Here is a 19,600-nt window from a genome sequence, read left to right as displayed (position 1 = left end):
GCACCGTGAGCCATTAACTTGCAAATGAATATTTTCCAAGATGCTCCATAAATCTTTTCTTTCTTCTATAGTGCATTCAACATATACAGCAGTTAGGAAAAGATTACAATTAGCAGCCCCATTATGCATTCCGATAGTAATTTGTTGATCATCATTCTCAATCACAACCTCGTTAGAATTGTTGACATAGTCGATCCATTTACATATTCCTGCCAATTAGGAGCTTCCTATTTCCTGGCATCTTGGATATTAGTCGATTCTTGAACAACCTCATCAGAATTATTGTTGATAGTATTGTCCATTTCTTTATATCAAGCTTGATGTTTGTTAATAATGTTATAAGTCAGGCCTGTTTCATTGTTGTCGTGTGTCCCATGACTTTCTTCTTTGTTGTCATCCTCTTGCTCATTATTTTATTCTTGGTACTTTATAGCTATTGCAATTCCTAATTTATTCTTATCCCATTTGTTTCTGGTATTATAGAGATCTAGAATTGATTTAAAAACCATTTTGGACTTTTTCTCATGGAGCTTCTTTGGATATACAGATTTCTTCTTCTTGCTAGTTCTTTTTTTGATAGTTCGAGTCTCTATCTATTTGTCCTTGCCTTTCCCTACTGCATCTTTGTGATTTGTATAGACATTTTGCAACTTCTTGTTCTCATTAGTTCCATTGATGCTTGTCTGACTTTGATCCTTGTTCTTTAGTCTAAAAATATTTTCTTTTTGGTTAGTCTCCTTTTTATTCTCCCCTTCCTTTATTTTGGTGTTGTCATCCCCACATTCTTCATTGCCTTCAGAAAATTTTGTAGTGTCTGCTACCCTCTTCGATTCCATTATTGATTTCCTTGTCAATGCTTTCCTCAAGTTTCTTCCTTTCCAAGATTCTACAATTGATCATATTATGGCCAAGCTTCCTAAAGAATTTGCAATACTTGGGAATGCCTTCGTATTCTAGCTTTTGAAGATGTCACGACCCCAATTTCCCTCCGTAGGATCTTATGATGACGCCTAGTATCTAAGACTAGATAAGCCTAATACTTGTTGATAATTAATGAAATTTAACTAACTTAACTGTAATAATTTAAATAATATCTGTAACAACATAGCTGAACCAATAATAGTTACTTAACCCCAAAAACGGGAGTACAAGTCATAAGCCTTTCCAAAAGTAACTATATATAATGAATACTTCATTGTTCCGGAGTAATAGGAAACAATAGACATAAATACAACAGAAGGTGACTCCCGAGCCTGCGAACGTCCAGTAAGTGTACCTTGAAGTCTTCAGCCACACACGCATAAGTCTCAAACCAACTCGATCTGAAGTACCTGGTTCTGCACAAAAATGTGTAGAAGCATAGTATGAATACGCCACAGTGGTACCCAGTAAGTATCAAGCCTAAACTCGGTAGAGTAGTGATGAGGTCAGGTCAAGACACCTACTGGATATGTAAACCTGTGCAGGATATGACATAAAACTAACAAGGAAAGAATATCAAAGTAAGGCCAATAGCAGAAGGAATTCAAATTACAATCAACAATGAAGATAAGGGAACATAAATAACAATGAGAAATGTCACGACCCAATTTCACCTATAGGTCATGATGACGCCCAACATTACAGCTAGGCAAGCCAACTAATAAATTAAACGTATATCAATCATTCTTTAAAAACATTCTCCAAGTAATTTTATTCTTTTTCCTAGAAATATTAATGAAAACAGAAAAGATACCGATTAATTTAAATTTAAGAAAATAATACCAATTCCAAATTCTACCAATGTGTGTGCCAAGACCTGGTGTCACAAGTGTATGAGCATCTAGTAGATTATACAAAACTCTAAATACTGTTTGAAATAAAATAGACAGAATGTAAATACAAGAAGAGACACTGGTAGCTGCAGAACGGCTCAGAAAGGCAGCTCACCACTACGCCTTTGGATAACGTGGGTATAAGATGATAGGTCTTCCACTAGTACTTGCCTCAGGTCCTGCACAAAAAGTGCAGCAAGTGTAGTATGAGTAAGTAAATAACGTGTACCCAGTAAGTATCAAGCCTAATCTCGAAGTGGTAGAGACGAGATGACTGACTTTGACACTCACTAAGGGTCAATAATAATACTTAAAATAAAAAGAGAATATCTAAATCAACATTATTCACAGAGTTAATAATAATTTTATCGAATCAGCAGAAATAATAATAATACTTCAAATGCAACAATTCCCAATATATTAATTAAATTCATAAGTTGTAATTAAAATATCCGGGTATCGTGTAATTATTATTATTATTAGGCACGATTTCTGCGGAGGTCGTACGACGCGTTCCAGAGTGTCGTGTACACTGCCGAGGGACGTGCGGCACGATCCATAGATGCATCTATCAAGTCGAGGCGTTCGGCTCGCTCCACAAGAAAGGAGGACATTTTCTTATATACCTCCGGAAGGAGAGTATATTTATTTTAAGATAAATTCGGGAGGATGAACAATTTCTTTTAACAATTAATTAATTTAAACAGAAAATTAAGCATATGGGATTTTCATCTTTTAATATTTTTATCTAACAATTCAAAAAAAACAAAAAACAAATATATATATATATATATATATGTGTGTGTGTGTGTGTGTGTGTGTGTGTGTGTGTAATTTTAATTAAGTAAAGAATATAACTTGCACAAGTCATTCATGCTTTTGAGTCCTAAACTACCCGCACTTTAGCATTAATAGTAGCTACGCACGGACTCTCGTCACCTTGTGTGTACGTAGCCCCCATAATTAGCAACAATTATTAATTTAATTACCTATAGGGTAATTTCTCCTCATAAGATTAGACAAGAGTCTTACCTTGTCTCAAAGTTCACTTTCCGATTCCCATGTCGCGTAAATTTCTGAATTCTTTGCCGAAAAATCCGAAGCTATCCAAATATTATACAAAATAATTAATACATGTTCAATAATTTGAATTTAGGCTATTAGATAAATTACCCTAACAAAAATAGTAAAATTTCTAAAATTCACCCCGGCCCACGTGCCGGGATTCTGCAAATTTTTGGATGAAAACGTTACTCATAAATATTTGATTTCTAAGATTTACTAGTTATAATCTACCCATAATCTATTTATTTAACTCAAGCTGTGTAGAATTAACTTACCTCCAAATTGCTAGTTGAAATCCCCTTTCAAAAGCTCCGAAATCGCCCAAAAATGGATAAAAATGGACTTAGCTACGTCTGTTTTAAGGTTCTGCCCAATAGTGATTTCCGCACCTGCGGATGAGTGCCGTACATGCGGCTTTCGCACCTGTGGAAATTCCTCGCAGGTGCGCATTTCCCCCTTTGGCTTGGCACCGCACCTGCGGACGAATCATTCGCTGAGGCGCAAGCGCAGGTGCAGCCATTCCTTCTCACCTGCGCATCCCTCCGCTTCTGCGCACAAGGCCTTCGCACCTGTGCGCCAAAATGCTTCGCATCTGCGATAGCTGGCAGGCTCCTCTCCTTCGCACCTGTGGCTTATGGCTCGCACCTGCGAGCTCGCACCTGCGGCTGTCCAAGCGCATGTGCGATTATGACAGTAGCTGGGAGCGATCAGTTTTGGCTCAAATTCCAAAATTGGTCCGAGCTTCGTCCGGTTAACACTCGGGGCCCGCCCGAACATACCAACAGGTTTAAAATCATAAAACGGACTCGATCGAACTCACGAAACGTGTAAAACAACATCAAATCTAAGAATCATACCCCAAATCAATTTGATTCAAACTTAAGAACTTCATGTTCTTCAATTTATTTCCAATGCGCCGAAACATACTTAAACTACTCGGAATGACACGAAATTTTGCGTGCAAGTCTTAAATCACTATACGGAACTATTCACAAACTCAAAATTCCAAACGGACTTCAATTACTCAAAAACCTACTCCAAACCAAATTTAAAGAACTTTAAACCTTCAAATAGTTAATTTTCACTATTAAGTGCCAAAACGCTCCCGGGTTATCCAAAACCCGATTCGAACATACACCCAAGTCCGAAATCATTATACGAACCTATAGGAACCGTCAAATCCCTATTTCGGGGTCGTTTTCGCAAAATGTTGACCAAAGTCAAACTTGGCCTTTTAAGGCTAACTTAAGGAATCAAGTCTTCTAATTTCAACCCAAACACTTCCAAATCCCGAACCAGCTATCCCCGCAAGTCATAAAATCATTAAAAGCACATACAGAGAATTTTATTTTAGGGAACGGGGTTCTAAAAGTCAAAATGACCGGTTGGGTCATTACATTCTCCACCTCTTAAAGAAGCGTTAGTCCTCGAACGGGTTTAGAATAATACCTAGAGTGCTAAATAAGTGTGGATATTTTCTCCGCATGTCCTATTTGGCCTCCCAAGTCGCTTCCTTGTCTGGTTGGCCCTTCCACTAGATTTTTACTGCAGAAATCCTACCTCAACTAGCGAACCTATTTATCAACAATGGCAACCGACTCCTCTTCATAACCCAAGCTATTATCTAGCTAAACTGTGCTGAAGTCTAACACATGTGATAGGTCGACATGATACTTCCGGAGCATAGATACATGAAAAACCGGCTGAACTCTCGATAGACTAGGAGGTAATGCAAGCTCATAAGCAACCTCCCCAACTCGTCTCAACACCTCAAATGGGCCTATAAACCTTGGGCTCAATTTCCCTTTTTTCCCAAATCTCATGATTCCCTTCATCGGCGAAACTTTCAAGAGAACTTTTTCACCTACCATAAATGATAAATCAAGCGCTTTCTGATCCGCGTAGCTCTTCTGTCTGGACTGTGCTATACGAAGTCGCTCCTGAATCAACTTTACTTTTTCCAAGGCATCCTTCACTAAATTAGTACCATATAATTTTGTTTCACCGGGCTCAAATAATCCAATGGGCGAATGACATTGCCGACCATATAAAGCCTCAAATGGAGCCACCTCGATGCTGGATTGGTAACTGTTATTATAAGCAAACTTGACCAAAGGCAAGAAACGATCCCACTGACCTCCAAAGTCAATCACACATGCCCTGAGAATACCCTCCAAAATCTGAATTGTCCGCTTTGACTGCCCGTCGGTCTATGGATGAAAGGCTGTGTTGAGCTCTACACAGGTCCCCAATTCACTCTGTACTGATCTCCAAAAATGTGAAGTAAACTGAGGGCCTCTATCTGATATAATGGAAATTGTCACACCATGCAATCGAACTATCTCCTAAATATAAATCTGGGGCCAACCTCTCTGAAGTATATGTAGTCACAACAGGAATAAAGTGTGCCGACTTGGTCAACCTGTCAACAATCACCCAAACTGCATCAAATTTCCGCAAGGTTCGCAGCAACCCAAATACAAAGTCCATGGTAATGCATTCCCATTTTCACTCCGGTATAGTCATCTGCTGAAGTAGGCCACCTAACCTCTGGTGCTCATATTTAACTTGCTGGCAATTTAGACACCTAGCTACATACTCAACTATGTCCTTTTTCATTCATCGCCACCAATAATTCTGCCTCAAGTTACGATTCATCTTCGTAGTACCTAGATGAATAGAATATCGAGAACTCTATGCCTCCTTTAGGATCTTTTTCCTCAGTTCATCCACATTAGGAACACGTAGACGATCCTGGAGTCGCAGAACACCATCCGCACCAATAGTAACTTCCTTGGCACCACCTCGTAGTACAGTTTCTGGAAGAACCATTAAGTGTGAATCATCATACTGGCGAGCCGTAATCTGTTCAAATAGTGAAGACTGGGCTACAACACATGTAAGAACTCGGCTGGGCTCTGAAATATCCAGCCGCACAAGTCTGTTGGCCAAGGACTAAATATCCAAAGCTAATGGCCTCTCCTCTGCTGAAATGAAAGCCAAACTACCCATACTCTCCGCCTTTCTACTCAAGGCATCAGCAACAACATTTGCTTTGCCCGGATGATATATGATAGTAATATCATAATCTTTCAGTAATTCTAGCCATCTGCGCTGCCTCAAATTTAGGTCCCTCTGCTTGAACAAATGCTGCAAACTACGATGATCAGTATAAACTTCACAAGACACCCCATAAAGATAATGCCTCCAAATCTTAAGAGCGTGAACAATCGCATCTAATTCCAAATCATGTACCGGATAATTCTTCTCGTGGGGCTTCAGCTAACGTGAAGCATATGCAATAACTCTCCCTTCCTGCATTAATACATAACCCAAGTCAACGCGTGAATAGTCACAATACACTATATACATCCCCGAACCAGAAGGCAACACTAACACTGGTGTTGTAGTCAATGTTGTCTTGAGCTTCCGAAAGCTCACCTCACAATCATCGAACCATCGGAACAGAGCACCCTTCTGCGTTAAATTGGTCAAAGGTGTTGCAATAGATGAAAAACCCTCTACGAACCGACGATAATAACCTGCTAAACCAAGAAAACTACTGATCTCAGTCGCCAAAGTGGGACGATGCCAATTCTGAATCACCTCAATCTTTTTGGGATCAACTTTAATACCCTCTCCCGATACAATATGCCCCCAAAATGCTATAGACACTAGCCAAAACTCACATTTGGAGAACTTAGCGTATAACTTTTGTTCCCGAAACGTCTGAAGCACCACTGTCATATGCTGCTCGTGCTCCTCCTTACTGCGTGAGTAAATCAAAATGTCATCAATGAAGACAATGACAAACGAATCAATATATAGCCTGAATACCCTGTTCATCAGATCCATAAAAGTTATCGGGATGTTAGTTAAATCGAAGGACATCACCAGAAACTCATAATGACCATATCTAGTCCGGAAAGCAGTCTTCGGAACATTCAAATCCCGAATCTTCAACTGATGGTACCCCTACCTCAAGTCGATCTTAGAGAACACCCTAGCACCCTGCAACTAGTCAAATAAATCATCAATACGCAACAACGAGTACTTGTTCTTAATAGTGAATTTGTTTAATTAGTGATAATCAATACATATCTGCGTTGTTCCATCCTTCTTCTTCACAAATAATACCGGTGCACCCCAAGGCGATACACTCGGTCTGACGAACCTTTTGGCTAGTAACTCCTCAAGCTGTTCTTTCAATTCTTTCGGAGCCATGCGATATGGTAGGATAGATATAGGCTGGGTATCTGGAGCCAAATCAATATAGAAATCAATATCACGATCAGGTGGTATACCTGGAAGATCTGAAGGAAATACATCGGAGAACTCCTAAACTACATGCACAAAATCAATAACAGGAGTCTCTGCAGTAGTATCCCGAACATAAGCTAGATAAGATAAACAACCCTTCTCAACCATGTGTTGAGCCTTTATAAAAGAAATAACTCGATTAAATGAACTAACAGACGAACCATTCCAGTACAGCTTTGGAAATGTTGGAATAGCCAAGGTAACAGTCTTGGCATGACAATCTAGAATAGCATGATATGGAGATAACTAGTCCATGCCCAGGATAATTTCAAAATCGGTCATCTCAAGCAATAGGAGTTCTTCTCTAGTTTCATAACCACATAATGTAATAATACAGGACCGGTAGATCCGGTTCACAATAACAGAATCACCCACATGAGTCGACACATAAATAAGAGTACTCAAGAACTCATGAGAAACACCCAGGAAATGAGCAAATAGAGATGACACATATCAATACGTAGATCCTGGATCAAATAATACCGAGGCATATTTGCCGCAAACAGAAATAATACCTGTAATCACGGCATCTGAGGCCACTGCATCTTGTCTGGCCGGAAAAGCATAGAATCGAGCTAGAGCGCTAACTGGATGGCCTCCACCTGGATGACCTCCACCTCTAGGATGACCCCTACCCACCTGTCCTCTACCTCTTGGTGGTCGGACGACTGGTGGAGCAACTGGTCTGGTAATCATAGGCTGCTGACCATGTTGCAATAGTTTACCCCAAAGCCTGGGGTAGAATCTCCGTATGTGACCAAGGTCCCAACACTCAAAACAACTCTTAGGTACAATGGGATGCTGACTAAGAATCTAGCCCTAGTGACCTGAATACCCACTGGAAGAACCCTGAATAGCTGGTGAGCGATAAAAACTCTCTTGTATAACACTGAAATAAGGTCGCACTGGAGCACTCCGAGGAGGCGGTGGTGCTGGATATGGGGGCCTGCTGGACTTCCCTCTAACGAACTGACCTCTGCCCCCAGACGGAGCACCTCTGAACTCTCCAGAATACCTGAACCACTTATCTCTCATAACAGGCTCTCGGCTCCGCTAACGTACACCCTCAATCCTTTGGGCTATCTCCACGACTAGCTCATAAGAAGTACCCATCTCAACCTCTCGAGCCATATTGGCCTGAATGCCAGTATGTAAACCCGCAACAAACCTCCACACTCTCTCCGCCTCAGTAGGGAGTATCATAAGTGCGTGGCGAGATAACTCAGAGAACCTCGCCTTATAATCTGTCACTGACATCTGACCCTGTTGGAGCTGCTCACACTAAAACCACAACTCTTCCCTCTGGGAGGGTGGAATATACCTGTCCAGGAAAATACGGGTGAACTTATCCCAAGTCATGGGAGGAGAATCTGCTAGTCTGCTAAGAACATAAGACTTCCACCATCTACGGGCCCTGCCCTCTAGCTGAAAAGTAGCCAAGTCAACCCCATCAGACTCCAATATCCTCATGTTGTACATTATATCCTTGCACCGATCAATGAAATCCTGGGGATCCTTATGTCGCTCACCCCCAAAGACAGGAGGATGTAGTCTAGTCCATCTGTCTAATAGTTTCTGCGGATCAGCAGCTACAGCTGGCCTGGGCTCAGGTGTAGCTGCTGTCACTGGTTGGGCTCCACCCACGGGTAGTGCACCCTGGGACTGATATACAACAGCTTCCTGTCCAGGAGCCTGTGCGGTAGGGGTCTGTGCTCCTCCGCCCTCTTGAGATGTGGCTGGGTCTACCGGAAATAAACCGGCCTGAATCATAGTGTCCATGAACCGTAACATACGACCCATAACATCCTGGAATTCGGGTGCAGATGTGAAATCCACTGGAGCTGGCTCTGCCACAAGCACCTCACCCTATTCCTCAACCATGGGATTCTCTGTTGGACCCACTGGTGGAAAAACTGGAACAGTGACGTCTACCAGGGGCTTGAGCCCTCCCTTGGCCACTAGCAACTGGGGGAGTAGTTCTTCCTTTGGTCTGGAGCCTCATTAGAGCGCGTTCTCACCATCTGTGAGAGAGTAAGAGAAGGATATTTAGTACTATATCAATTGCACGATGGAATATGAAGAAAGGTAGTTTTCTAAAACCCTATAGCCTCTCGAAGATAAGTACATACGTCTCCGTACCGATCCGCAATACTCTATTAGGTCAGCTCATAACTTGTGAGACCTACATGAAGCTAGGGCTCTGATACCATGTTGTCACGACCCAATTTCACATATAGGTCTTGATGGCACCCAACATTACAGCTAGGCAAGCCAACTAATAAATTGAACGTATATCAATCATTCTTTAAAACAATTCTCCAATTAATTCTATTCTTTTTCCTAGCAATATTAATTAAAACAGAAAAGATATCGATTAATTTAAATTTAAGAAAATAATACCAATTCCAAATTCTGCCAATGTGTGTGCCAAGACCTGGTGTCATAAGTATATGAGCATCTAGTAGATTATACAAAATTTTAAATACTGTCTGAAATAAATAGACAGAATGTAAATAGAAGAAGAGACACTAGTAGCTGCAGAATGGCTCAGAAAGGCAGCTCACCTCTACACCTCTGGATAACGTGAGTGTAAGATGATAGGTACTCCACTAGTACTTGCCTAATGTCCTGGACAAAAAGTGCAACAAGTGTAGTATGAGTACATAAACAACGTGTACCCAGTAAGTATCAAGCCTAATCTCGATATGGTAGAGACGAGATGGCCAACTTTGACACTCACTAAGGGTCAATAATAATAATTGAAATAAAAACAGAATATCTAAATCAATATTATTCACAGAGTTAACAATAACTTTATTGAATCAGCAGAAATAATAATAATCCTTCAAATACAACAATTCCCAATCTATTAATTAAATTCCCAAGCTGCAATTAAAATAGCCAGGTATCGTGTAACTATTATTATTATTAGGCACGATTTCTGCGGAGGTCGTACGACCTGTTCCAGAATATCGTGTACACTGCCGAGGGACATGCGGCGCGATAAATAGATGCATCTATCATGCTGAGGCGTTCGGCCTGCTCCACAAGAAAAGAGGACATTTTCTTATGTACCTCCGGAAGGAGAGTATATTTATTATAAGATAAATTCGGGAGGATGAACAATTTCTTTTAACAATTAATTAATTTAAATAAAAAATTAAGCATATGAGATTTTCATCTTTTAATATTTTTACCTAACAATTCATAATATATATATATATATATATATATATATATATATATATATCAAATAATTTTAATTAAGTAAAGAATACAACTTGCACAAGTAATTCCTGCTTTTGAGTCCCAAACTACCCGGACTTTAGCATTAATAGTAGCTACGCACGGACTCTCGTCACCTCGTGCGTTTGTAACCCCCACAATTAGTAACAATTATTAATTTAATTGCCTATGGTATAATTTCCCCCTCACAAGATTAGACAAGAGACTTACCTTGTCTCAAAGTCCACTTTCCGATTCCCACGTCGCGTAAATTTCTCAATTCGGTGCCTTAAAATCCGAAGCTATCCAAATATTATAGAAAATAATTAATACATGTTCAATAATTCGAATTTAGGCTATTCCTTGCAGGTGCGCATTTCCTCCTTTGGCTTGGCACCGCACCTGCGGACAAATCATTCACTTCTGCGCAAGCGCAGGTGTGCCCATTCCTTCTCACCTGCGCATCGCTCCGCTTCTGCACACAAGGCCTTCACACCTGCACCTTCGCAGGTGCGCCAAATTGCGTCACAACTGTGATGGCTAGGCATGCTCCTCTCCTTCGCACCTGCGGCTTATGGCTCGCCCATGTGGCTGTCCAAGCGCATGTGCGATTATGACAATAGCCGGGAGCTTCAGTTTTGGCTCAAATTCCAAAATTGGTCCGAGCCTCGTCCGGTTAACACTCGGGGCCCCCGGGGCCTCCGAGGCCCCGCCCGAACATACCAACAGGTTTGAAATCATAAAACGGACTCGCTCGAACTCACGGAACGTGTAAAACAACATCAAATTTAAGAATCATGCCCCAAATCAAATTGATTCAAACTTAAGAATTTCAAGTTCTTCAATTTATTTTCAATGCGCCAAAATATACTTAAACTACTCGGAATGACATGAAATTTTACGTGCAAGTCTTAAATCACTATACATAACTATTCCCAACCTTGAAATTCCAAACGGACTTCAATTACTCAAAAATCTACTCCAAACTAAATTTAAAGAACTTAAAACCTTCGAATAGTTGATTTTCACTATTAAGCGCCAAAACGCTCCCGGGTTATCCAAAACCCGATTCGAACATACGCCCAAGTCCGAAATCATCATACGAACCTATAGGAACCATCAAATCCCAAATTCCGAGGCTGTTTTCTCAAAATGTTGACCGAAGTCAAACTTGTCCTTTTAAGGCTAACTTAAGGAATCAAGTGTTCCGATTTCAACCCGAACACTTCCAAATCCCTAACCAGCCATCCCCACAAGTCATAAATCATTAAAAGTATATATAGGGGAATTTTATTTTAGGGAATGGGGTTATAAAAGTCAAAATGACCGGTTGGATCATTACTAGAAATAACCAAGTAATTAGGCAACAACATAGTCGGGGTACGGATGAAGCTAAGTATGAATGTATTCAAGTAGGGAAAACGATGACGACTCAACCAATCAAGTAATTCCTCATACACGAATTTCAATAATCCCACTTCTCGTAATCTCATATCATAAATCACAACTTCCAAACGTTACACACATGGCACCTTGTGCCCATATTTTTCATATCACTTTCGCACGACAAAATCCACATGCTACCAGGTACATAGTATACGTGTCAGATGCTAATAAATAATATTCGAGGGATCTATTCATATATAATAATGTAAAATTACAGTTTCTGAACCAAACAGGAAATCAATGAGAAAATGAGTTTACTTTGGAAAATATTTTGGTGAAGAGAATAACATTTTCAAATAAAATAAGGCATCAGATAAGCTACTGATTTGACTATAAAGTTTAATAAATTTAAAACTAATAGCAATTCCTTTTCAAGTAAAGTAGAAACATCAGATAGGGTAAGGAGATGAAGTTGAGAAATCGATTAAAGTAAAATATGACGACTATTAAAAATAGTAAGGAACCTAACGAAACGACGAGTTTTAACTTAAGAGTCACATAAGGTAAGCATATTATTAATTCTTTTATTTAAAACTGTTATGTTACTAACAACACGATAGGGTACGAGATAATGACTCAGCGTAGTAAATTCATCTTGAAAATAAATTCACCAAACTAATAGTAATAGGAAAGGAAAACAGGAAATGACAGCAAAGCAATAAACTAATGAAAATAACTCAATGCTCAAAAATTAGTAAAAACCAGAAATACCAATCCTCAAAGTATCATACGAAAGAACTTAATCCAACACAATACAACAAGGAATACAAAACATATAAACTGTTGCGGCTCGTAATCCGATCCCACCGTATAACACGATCCTCCCTTATTCCACCATGTAAATATAAATAATAATAAGTAAATATATATGTTGCGGCGCGCAACCAGATCCCACCATATAATCATAGTCAATATCATAATTCTCCCTTATTTCACCATATCAATCCAATCTTATTTTACCTATTGCGGCGTGCAACCCGATCCCACCGTATCAATATCAATCCTCCTTTATTCCATATGTTACACCATGCAACCTGATCCATAAATAAATCTATAACATCAACAATTCAATACTTAATTTACAAGAATTTATACAATTATAGGTTATGAGTACACGAAAATGAAGGAATCACGTAAAAATCAAGGAACACAACAAATATTACAAAAGCAACAGGACAAGTGAAGCACGTGAGAACTAAGGTGTGCAATTACAACAATTAAAACAAGTAGAAGATAAGCACGTAGTCGTGGAAGGAACGCAACAATTAAGAGGGCATAAGACAATAAGGAATGCATCAACTTCAACTAAAGCATATATGTGCAAAATACTAAGTAAGAGGAAGAACAAGTGCTAACAACGCCAAGTAGAGCATGTAAGAGTAGATTACCAATGAAAGATATCACAGGTTATGACAATTCAATTAAAGGCATATGAAGTGTTGAGATACTCAAAACCGGTCAAATACCACATATAGTCTGTGTACCCGCTCGTCACATCGCATACACGGTTTTCACACAACATGAATAACACAATCATCTAAAATCCTAAGGGGTGGTTTCCCCCACACAAAGTTAGGCAAGATACTTACCTCAATTCGGCCAAATCGATACTCAAATTAGATTTTCCTTTATGAATTCACGCCCTCTTGGCTCAATCTAGCCAAAGACGACTTAAATTAATCAAACAATTCAAGAGAAAACAATTTCAATTAACAAAGCTATGTTCTTTATACCAATTCCAAATATTCAACAAAAGTCAACCCCGGGCTCGCCCGGTCAAAACCCAGGTCCAAGGGTAAATCTTGACTACTCATAGCCCCACGAGTTTATATATGTGTTTTGTTTCCAAATTCGAGTCCAATTCGACTCTCAAATCCCAAATTTTCATTTTTCAAAACTTTGGCAAAAATCCCCAAATTTACTCTTATATTCTCATGCATTTGATGTTAAATCTAATATATAATAATATATAATTAAAAATTGATTAAAATTACTTAGCCAATGGTTTGGTATGAAAATCTTTCCATAAAATCACCTCTCATCGAGGCTAGGGTTCAAAACATGGTAAAAATGAAGCTAAGTCCCGAAATGAAAGTCTTAATATCAACCTCAGATATCTTATTTGTGACATCCAGATCGCAAATGCGACAAAAGCATCTTAAAATCGAAGTCTGACCAGCTCTGTCAAAGTCACAAATGCAACACAAGACTCGCAAAAGCGATTTTGGAGTTTTCGCAAAAGCGGCAGTTTGTGTCGCAAATGCGGAAGCTGCCTAATCAAAAAAGCGATGAAATTATTCGCAAATGCGAACTCCCCTACCCCAGTCCATTATCGCAAAAGTGAGAATGATCTCACAAATGGGGACATCGCAAATGCTATGAAAACCTCGCAAATGCGAGAACAGAGACACTATCAAAGCTGAACCTTCTTCCAAACACTCTGAAACGCGTCTGTAACCCATCCGAGCAGTTGGGGCTCTAAACCAAATATCCACACCAGTCCAAAAACATAATGAGAACTCGCTCGCATGATCGAAATACCAAAACAACCTCTAGAATCACTAATCGGACGCCAAAACGTATGAAAATCACAATGAACTTCAATAACTTCTCGAATCTCAATCAAGCGTCAGAACCATATCAAATCAACTCCAAATGACACCGAATTTTGCAGGCAAGTTCCATATGACGAAATAGACCTATTCCAAGTCCCAAAACCAAAATTTAATCCTGATAGATGTAAAGTCAAACTAGGGTCAAACTTAGGAAAATTCTAAACCTTTAAATTGCCAACTTCCGCCAAATAATGCCGAAACCTTTTAGAAACATCCAAATGCAAATACGGGCATATGCCCAAGTCCAAAATTATCATACAGACCTATCAGAGCCATCGAAACTCCGATCCGAAGTTAATTACTCAAAAGTCAAACCCTGATCGATTCTTTCAACTTCAAGCTTCTCAAATGAGAGTCACTGCTAAAACTCATTTCCGAACCACTCAAAATATCGAGCCGGTGATGCACGCAAGTCATAATATATTATGTGAAGCTACTCATGACCTCAAAGTTCCGAACATGATGCAATTGCTTAAAACAGCCAGTCAGGTCATTACAAAAAAAAAACCTTTTTGTGGTGCGTCTTCGTAAATCTGACCCACATAGATCGTTTCAGCTTGTTGCTTCAGCAGATCAATCTCAATTCTAACTTTATCCATACTAGGATTAGTTCTCCCCCTTGTTTCTAAATCCAATTCTAGGGGTGCACCAATAGAGCTAACTACTTGTTTAACATATTGCTAAGTATGCATATGAAAAGGAAGCCCGGGAAGCAGAACCCATACCGGTGCTACTGTGAGGTCTTCTTCTAATTTAAAATAGGGAGACCACTTCTGTAGCCACATCTATTTCCCCTCAATCTCAATCACTCTTCTATACCATACCATATTAAAATCATCCTCATTAGTGAAATCTAGGAATACATTGAAATTATAGTATACCCCTATCTTAGCAGATCCCTTCATAGAAATCAACTCCTTGAATTTTGACCTAATTCAGTCAATTTGGGGTTTGGGCTTGAGAAATCTCCCAACGATGGTGAGCCTGCATTCAGCTGCCATGATTCTATAGTAATCCGATGCTTTAAATAGCACCACCGACATCCCGTTGTGAGTTATATGTGTGGAAATTACAGCTTCCCTGTCATGGTGATTTAGTGGTGCCGACAAGTGAGTGGAGGTGGTGACTTTGGTTGCATATGAGAGCTTTCCATCGATTGCTTGCTTGTTATTGTTCGCTGCACTATTGAGAGCATAATGGCCTTCCAGACGCGCCTGAGCGGTGTCGTCTAATGGGTCCATAGGGTTGCACGTGTAGTCACTCTCGTAAATTAGGAACTGTTAGTATATCGTAGAGAGAGAAAGAATCCGAAAATTACTTCCTAAGCATGTCAATTTACATTAATGATAAATATATTAAAATAATTGTTGCAAGAAAATAAAAATAAGGAAGATAAGTGTAATATCGTGATGAACCCGTATTTTGGCTATATTTTTGCACTCCAATTACTACAGTTTGATTGTATTTGAGCCTAATTATTAGTACATTGTACTTATTACGTATGTTATGTTGTGTAGGATGTGATTTCGAGTGAAGAAGCAAGTTTGAAGCTAAAATGGATGATTTGAAGCTTTGATATTTGAGTGGAAGCCCAAAGTATTAAGCCGGGATCGTGTTCCGGGCGCGAGTACCAAGTCTGGATGTTAAAAATTGTGAAAAATATTACTTTGAAAAAAATGCACTACTGCGCCGCAGGGCATAAGGTGCTAATGCAAAATTCCTATAGATTGAAAATAAACCTGCTTTCTGAACTTTCCCACTGGCGCAGTGCATGGGGCGATGCGAGGCGCGATGTGCTTGTGTAATTTTCTTAGAGTGTGATAAGCGCAAAACACAACCCAAAATGGATGCATGCTAGCCAAAGATAGTATAGTAAAATTATCGTCTCTACATAGATTGGATTTAAATAATGCTCTAGTAATTTCTAGTTTAACTGTTATTCAGGATGATCAAAACTTGATTTGGAATGATTACGAACTACGATTAACTACTAAAGTAAACCAATTGACAATTGACTGCAAAGAACTAGAGATTAGCAAAGTTAGTTTCTTATCAACGTGAGAAATAAGGGTTTTAACATGATAGGTGCAAGATTGTTATTCTGGATATGATATTGTTATATTTCACTCTTGAGGTTCTATCGATTCTTACGAATTCAATAGGTGATTAGCTTATACTTCTGATTCAGATACCTTTCTCGATTAAATCTAAATCTTTCAAATAAACTAATGTGAGGTGCGGTGAAACTTGCAAGAATCTATTGGTAGGACTGATCTAAGAGAAACTTCTCGTGAATATTTCTCAATCTTAATTTAAACGGTAACTCAAAAAGCTCTCTCAATTACTTCAAAGAATCACCAAAATAAACTAAGGCATACGCTGCAATGATATTCGATAAGATGTTCTTCTTTCTATTAAACACTATAAAGAATAAAATTCCAACTCTATTAAAGCTCCTCCAATAAATTCAAGCAATTAAACAATAGTCAAATCCATAAACAACAACCAAGCCACCAAATCATGTCAAATCCTAAGGTAAACTACTCCATAATTACGGAGGAAGTCATCGCAAATATAATTAAAGAGTGAGAAAACATCAATTTAAAGTTACAATCCAAACTTCCGTATTGAATTGATGGAAAGATGATGAAATCCTATGTCTTGTAGCCTCCAATGCTCTCCCAAAGCTTCCAAAGTCCAAAATCCCCTGAAAAATATATTTGTGATGTATTTATACCATGTAGGAGTGGGCCTGGATGAAACTACCCTTTCCAAACCAAAATAGGAAAAACACTCTATGAAAAATATACTGGCATGGTGCAGGGCGCGATGCCCCACGCGGTGCGCCAGTGGACAATTACAGGGACTCGTTTATGACAAGCTTGTCCATCTTGCACAGCCTCGTCACACCCAGTGGCGCCCCATGTGTCGCGGCTGTGGGTTTTTTACAGAGTAATTCTTTTTCGTCGTGTTTTGATATCCAGACTTGGCTCTCGAACCGAACGCGATCCCAGTTTAATTTCTTGAACCTTTACTCAGACCTCAAAGCTCCAACTTATTCGATTTATCTCCCGATTATCTTTTTAACTCGAAATCACTTTCTACAAAGTATAAAATACATAATGAGTACAATTCACTATCATTAAGCTAAAACACAAGTAACATGTAGTAATTAGAGTGCAAACTATGACTAAAATACGGGTTTCTAGCCTACCATTAGAGTGTTGTCCCACTTCAGCTTGGAAATGATAGTTTCGTCCTGACTCATTCCTACATGGTATAAATACATCAAAAATACGATTTTTAGAGGACTTTTGACCTGTGGAAGATTGGGAGAGCATTGGAGACTCTAAAGCACAAGGATTCATCATTCTTTCCTCACCTCAATACTCGCGTTTGGATTTAATTCATGTTTTCGTATTATTAAACTTTATTTGTGATGAATTTCTCCATGATTATGGAGTAGTTTCCCTTAGGGTTTGACGAATATGGTGTTTTGATTGGTATTTGTGAATTTTAACTCTAGTTCTTTGCTTGAATTCGTTTATGGAGCTTTAAATTGTTTGAAACTTTATTCACTAGTTTATTTAATCGAAAGAGGAATATTTTGGTGATTATGTTTGCATTATTTTGTTTGGTGTAATTTAGTGATTCTTCTAAGTAATCGAAAGAGCATCTTGAATTGTTGAATTAACCAAGCTAGGAGAATATTCAAGAGATGTTTTCCTAAAGACTAGTCCATTAACGTATTCTTGCATACCTTCACAATGCTTTATATTAGTTCACCTCGTAGAGTTCAGATTTAATCGAGAGGGAGTCTTGGCTATACGATTGAATTAATCATCGAGTGAATTCGTGAGAATCATTATAATATTAGAGTGAAAGCTATCTTGCACCTATCTTGTTACGACCCTTATTTTTCCCATAAAATATTCCAGTGTTGCTCAACTCTTGTCTTTTAGTGATCAATTGTCAATTGCTTTAGTTTTAATAGTTAACTTTAGTTCGTAATATTCCAAATCAAAGTGTGATCATCCTGAATAGCGTTTAAGTCCGAAACTATTTGAACATTGTTTAAATCCAATCCTTGTGGAGACGATAATTATACTGTACTATCTTTGACTAGCGACCATCAATTTCGTGTTGTGTTTTGCGCTCGTCATATGTAAACCACAAAGAAAAAAAACTTACTGTTACAAGCTAAACTGAGGGGAGGTCTATGAAATAATTTCTACTAGTAAACATCTTGTATGTATTATTTTCTTATTTGAGTTATATAACATAACAATTTTGTAAAAGACAAGTAATACAAAAAATAAAAAATCCACTGAGAAGTAAGAACGTAGCTATATTTGTTATTGGTTTTAAATTCTTCTTCTTTGTAATAGAATTATAACCAATTAGTTCTATATATTTTAATTATCTTCGTCAAATAAAAATTAAAAATATGGAAAGACTAAGTAGGAAACTATAACTATAGTTGATAATTCCAGTCGGTACTCCTTATTTTCTTATTCTTAATTATAGAGTTATAACCGATCATAGAATTACAACTAATTAATTTATATAATTTAATTATCTTTGTAGAAAAAAAAAGAATTTCTTTTTGGAAAAAATATTTTTGATTCTCTGTGTAACAGTATTATGTTCATTATCCTTTAATCAAACAATTTCTATAAAATCTTGTGTACTAAAATTGTAAATATACATTCTAATAAATACTTCCTCCGTTCACTTCTACTTGTCCACAATGGATTTTACATGCCCCTTGAGAAATAATAAATAAAACACATATTTTACTATAATATTCATAATAATGATAGCATTTTAAGAGTATAGGAAAAAGATTTGGGGAATGAGTAGTTAATGATACGGGTAAAACAGGAAAAAAAATATAATTTTTTCTTTATTTGTTAAACTGGACAAGTAAAAGTGAAAATATATTTTTGATACAGTGGACAAGTAAAAGTGAATTGAGGGAGACTATAAATTATCTCAACATCTACAATTATTATACTCTTTATCTCAATATCAAATTCTCGAAATACTTTTGAAATAATACTAAATAATTGCACGCCAGGTATACAATGCTTAATACCCACGCACCGCGCGTAG

Source organism: Nicotiana tomentosiformis, chromosome 11 (assembly GCF_000390325.3).
Source record: "Nicotiana tomentosiformis chromosome 11, ASM39032v3, whole genome shotgun sequence".
Classification (NCBI taxonomy): domain Eukaryota; kingdom Viridiplantae; phylum Streptophyta; class Magnoliopsida; order Solanales; family Solanaceae; genus Nicotiana; species Nicotiana tomentosiformis.
The sequence above is the reverse complement of the archived record's forward strand: the minus strand, read 5'-3'. Positions refer to the sequence as shown.